This window comes from Lactuca serriola, chromosome 1 (genome assembly GCF_051521515.1).
Source record: "Lactuca serriola cultivar US96UC23 chromosome 1, Lser_US96UC23_V15, whole genome shotgun sequence".
NCBI lineage: Eukaryota > Viridiplantae > Streptophyta > Magnoliopsida > Asterales > Asteraceae > Lactuca > Lactuca serriola.
Genome location: NC_136408.1, coordinates 210478974 through 210485142, shown reverse-complemented (window position 1 = coordinate 210485142; position 6169 = coordinate 210478974).

The window sequence follows — 6169 nt, the reverse complement described above, 5'->3', positions numbered from 1 at the left end:
TGTCCATATTATATTTTATTTGTAAAGAAAAAAATCATGAATTAAAAATATTTTGACTGAGACAAAATTGAATTTTTAGTGATAGTAATTCTTATACAAAAAAATATATAAAACTAGCCATTCAATAATAAACACAGGAAAAGAAAAGATGGTGATCTCTTGTGAATTGCATCCGTGGAGTGGCCTAGGACGCAAATAATTTTTAGTTTTTAGCTTTTTTTTTAAGACCATCCGGTGCGGGTCCAACGAGAAGCAACGGGGTGAGATGGCACCCCTTAACGGCGTTATGACACGGGGAACACCGCCCCCCAACTTGTTGCATCTTGTCATGACAAATCTCGTTGCATCTTGTTGGCGTTGTGACGAATTGAAACGGGGGAACACCGACTTTTTGATTTTTTTTTGTTTTTTTTTCTTTGGTGTTGCATCTTGTTGCCCATTTCCCCACTTGGTGTTATAACACCACTTGCTTATGTGGCATGTGAGGTGGTGTTGCATCTTGTTGTCCACACTTAATGCTCTTACAAAAATCGTAATATATTGTTGTTTCATAAAGTTCCAACACTATATAATGGGTGAGTTTTAGAAAAGTTTTAAAACGACAATTAAATATAAGAAAATGACAATTTTCTTTTTTCTTTTTTGGGAAATCTGGTAATATAACACGATCTTGTTTGTAAGATGGTACGATTTACGATTTTAAGTATGAAAAACAACCCAAATAATATTTAGGGTAGGATCATAGGATCGGGATCCAATCTGATCCTAATTTTCCGGGTTCTTTTTTGTAAAAACGAAAAAAAAAATGAATTTACCATTTTAGGTTGTGTATTATGACTAATGTTTTGAAGTTTTTTTTTATGGATTTTGAACGGAAAACTGAATGTTGCATGTTAAAAATTATATATATATATATATATATATATATATATATATATATATATATATATATTTGTTAGATGATAAGATCCTGATCTTAACAATTTGATTTAACCGATACAAACATCAATGTTAATGATAATAACCTGTTTAATTTTTATTTTTTTGTAAAATGACCATAATCTCCAAAATAGAGCATTGCGGAGTAATAATATTCATGCTAGAGTATCTAGTCCGTAACATAGCATTCCAGAGTTGCAATGTTCATTCTAGATTACATGTCCGGAATAGTCATCTCCGTACAATTTAGACTGACAAGATTCATTCCGAAGGTACGACGTCAACATTGTACACATATGTGAGATTACAGAGTCACAGACATACATTATGGAGTACAAAAGCATGTACTTTTCGTCCCATATTTTTAAATGATACCTTATGTAGTTTGACACTTCGGATCATTCGTAATTTTCTCTTGTAACTGTTTAAAGATGGGCTTCTCAAAAAGTGATCACGAAGAAAGCTTTAGCAAACATGCATATTTACCTACACAACTTTACACTACAAGAAAGTTGGCATTTTATGGCGCTCATTGCATGTCATAAAATGGTACACATAACACATAAATGTGTGTCATTGAAACCACTATCATAAAGGAAGAAAACACGTATTTTTCTATTGTAACCTTACGACACGCAATGCATGTCATAAAGGGATATAGATGACACACAATGTGTATCATGAAAGCCCTTTTCATAAATGAAGATGAAACACATTTGCTTATCATAAACTTTAGCAACCATTTATAATACACATTTAGGACATGCGTTTACGACACATATTTACGACATGCATTTACGCATATTACAGAAATACACCAACATATATATATATATATATATATATATATATATATATATATATATATATATATATATATCCAAAACAACCAATTTCGTCCAATAACGACATGTCAAACAAGTTATCAAAATATTGCACACTACATGTCAAATGTTAACTAACATTTCAGACTTAACAAAAATATTGTTTGTTGATACAAAATATCACCAATAAATGAAGCCTACAGCAAAAGATTACCATTCTTTAGAAATTCCAATAATATCATCATCTGTGTACTGAAGTTTTCCGCCCCAACTTGAGAAATTTTTTTGCATATAACGTTTCAAGTCAAATAAATTAAACTATGCTACTATTTCTTGCATTTTAACCAAAAAAAGAGCATGCTGCTAGTTATAGTATTTTATGTTTTTATTTTCAAATCAAATAAATTGAAGTATGCTACTATTTTTTGCATTTTTAACCAAAAAAGGCCCAGATGCATGAAATAGCGACTTACTACAACTTATTTGTGGTAACAGAAGTTTAAATGCAAGAAATAGCAAAGTACATTGATATTTCCATGCTGTTATTGAAGTTGCATCTACTGGAACCTAATATTTATATGAAATACATGGTGTGAGATTCAAACTAGACAACATAAAACATTTTAATCTAACAGAATCGTTATCAGATGTAATTATTGTAACCATATATATTCATATGCACTTCAGAGGTAGTAGGTTTATCACAAGAATTGTACTAAAATTTCTAGAAAAAAGGAGCACTTAATTTTCCATGAAATTGGTAATAAAGTTGCGAAGATTAGAAACCATCGACTGTATTACAAGAGAGTCATGTCACTTGAAGAACTGAATCATCTTGTTAGACCTTCAGATACGCATTTAGTTAACATGGAGTACCAAACGAAAATAAGAGATTAAGGAATAGAAGAGATAATAGAAACTCATTACCATATGTGGACTCCTTCTCTAAGACTTCCTTCTCTAAGATGCAATCAAAAATCTTTGCGATGATAGCCTCGCCGGACTCCAGCTCCGACGAATTAACTAAAGTAACCTAAATCACCGACTCTAAGACAGAAGTAGATGCACTAGGCCGATGGGAGGTGGAGTGGAGATGTAAATAACCCTTATTCGCCGACTCTGGAGTTGTTAACTTGGGAAAAAAATATGAGGTCCGTTTCATGAAAAGACCTAGTTCTTTGATTGATCACCAATTTTGTGAAAAACAAAGATATTTCCATGGCGTGTTGATATGTTCGGAGGGAACCAACGTCATCGTGTGTCATGGGTGTGATATGTTGGATTAGGGTTTGAAGGAGAAGGGAGTGCAAGTTGATTGTTAGGGGGTACAAGAGGTTTATAGAGAGAAGGGAAGGAGATAATGATGCTCTGGCGGGTGGAGAGAGTGTACGGGGAGGAAGGTTAGGTACTTCATATTTTTGGGGATTTCTGGTTTCCCCCCTTGGATATAAAAGAGATGCACGTTGTTAATTTTTTTTTATAAAACTACGACAATTTTAGGACACGCAAAAATGCATGTCCTAAATTCTTCAAATTTTGGGAGAGTCGACATTATTTTTAGGACACGCGAAAATGTGTGTCATGGTTTCCATGTCACCAAAGGGTTGTTTTCTAGTAGTGTTAGGCGGACCAATTAAGCAGAACATCAAAAATGATGTGATGGATCATTTCGAACTTTGTTTTGTGAATATTGGACGTGTGGTAAATTAATTTGTTCCATATTTTAATTATTTTTTTTAAAAATTATAACTTTTCTACATCTAATTTATTTGTTTTCCCAAAAGCAATAAAGGTCCAAGCATTCATTGGTTACATCCTACTTATCATCTTTATAAGTCTTTTCCGTCTAAGAGGGGGTTACCTAAAGACAATGTTCACATTGGTTGTTATGGATGGAAACAACAAGAATCTTCTTATAACATTTGGTATCGGCATGAAAAATAATGTCGACTCTGATACCTGGTTCCACTACAAGAAAATAGACCTTTAATGACGCGCAAACAATGACACTCACTAATAGACGACGCGCATTTGTAAGTGCCCTAAAAGATAATGTCAGTTTTGCAAAATCTGAAGGATAGAGGGCACGCATTTGTGCGCGCCCTAAAATTAGTGTCAGAAAAGAAAAAAAAAGAAATGCGGAGGGCGCCTTTCATAAAATGTGCGTCATGTAAATGTGTCACTTTATAATTTTTAAGTGAAACACGCGTTTTAGACGGGAAATGAAATCGACGAAAATTACCCCCGCCTATTGAATCCCAAAAAGTTAATCCCCCGCCTCTTCTACTTAGCAAGAAAAAGCCCTAGATCCCTCATCTTCATCTTCAGTATCATCAAACATCTCTCTCTCTTGGAATCAGATTCTTGAAAGATCGAAACCCTAATTGTAGCCCTAACTATGACATGTCTTACCAACCGTTATCTTCAAATCGCATCATAAACGACCACCACCACGACAACAGTCGGCTGTTGCCGGAGCTATTGGTGGAATAGCGGTGGGATTAGCGTAACGGGGAAGCATATTTTGAAGAGATACGTACCAATCTGAGCTCGATCTGTATTCAATTTCATCTTACTACAAGTTTTGGTCTTTTCAAACTTCCAAGTGTGGTGGCTGTGAATACTCCATCATCAAATAATTTGCATAAACACGACGTAATAGAAGAAGGGAGGAAGTGCTAGAATTTCCTAAAAATGAAACAGATTTGGGTGTTGTGGAGGAGCCACCGGTGGTGGCAAGTGAAGTTGAAACATCTAAGGACAATAGTGAACTGAAAGTTGAGCCAGTGATGAAGGAGGCCGACGGTTGGACTTTAAATGTTAAAATTAAAGTGGAAAAGGATCCAACTCTCAGTGCAACATTGGGATTGAAGACGAACATAAGCTCTTATTTGAATGCTGAGATCGTTCCTGGTGTATATTCTGATGAAAAACCACCATTTGTGGTGGAACTTGATGGATCTCTTTCTTTCTACATGCTCGATGCATATGAGGAGTTTTTTTTGGCTCTAATGCTGGCAATATCATTCTATTTGGGAAGGTATTTTAGCTAATTCAGTTACATCTCAGTTGACCCTGTACATTACCATTGGTTAAAAAATGTCTTTTTTCGCTGAGTCCTGTCAATTGTGATCTTTGTACTTACGACATTGGAGTTTGATCTCTCTTGGGAACTTGCTAGGTTCTCTACTTATTCTATTCGTTCATCTGGAAAGAGGTATTACTCTATATTCATTCATCAGATACAGTAGTACTGCTTAAAGGAAGAAAATATTTATCGCAAGGAAGAACATATTTATCGCAAGGGTATTCTTGTCATTTGTTCGTTGTCTTTTTTAGGGAGGAACCCTAAAACTGATAAGGAAGAAAATATTTATCCGAGGGTATTCTTGTCATTTGTGCTTAACAGACCAAATCCACAGGTCATTGTGTCTTGGAACGGACTTGTAGTTTCATCATTTGCTAGAGCATCCAAGATCCTCAACAACGAACCTGATGTAACAAAATTCAATTTTCCTGTTGCTGGAACTGATGTAAGATTGAATCTTGAAATAAAGATGAAAAAGTTTACTATTTTTCATGTTTTAAATTAATTATTTTTGTAAATTTAGCCACAGGAGTACATGGAGGTTGCAAAGAGATCTTTGGTGTTCATAAAGGAAAATCTTTACGACTCCCAATCTAGAAGGCTGCAACACAGTTTCAGGAAAGGACCTTCAAAAGCTCCAGGAATCTTGGATGATTATGCATCTTGATTTCAGGGTTGTTAGATGTGTATAAGTATGGTCTTTAGATTTCATGGTTATCCTGGGCAATTGAACTTCAAGAAACACGAGTATTCCATCTCCCGAACTCTGTTATTATATATTTCTATTTAGTGAACCAAATTTTAGCTTCTTTTTTTTATTTGGTTTATAGGATGAGGTGTTCCCTGAAAAACTGGAGGTGGTTATTTTATACGAAAAATTCATACTGTTTATTTTTAAATATCCATGATTCTATAAAATTTTCACTTGAAGAGTAGATATCTCAGTCTTCTATCATGTGTGTCATTCTTAGCAACAATCAATAGAAAAATATGTGAGCAACAAAGCCAGACTAAAGGGGCATTCAGACCAGGCCTAGGGAGAACAGGTTAGGGGTAGACCAAATCTGTCAATAGCAATGAGAGTACCTTTGACTCCTTCCTCCCTTTTTTACTTTGTTTTCTTGTTTTAAATGTGTAAACCAAACTGTTTTAGAAAGAAAAAGAACACATTTGCATTTAAGTAGAGCACTTAAAGGTTTGATTTAAACAAGTAAAAACAAAGGGTAAATGCCACCCTTGGGTTCTCTGGTATGAATTCTTACCAATTATCACTAGAACAAGCATGTGGTGACTATTAATTTCATATGTGAATATTAAT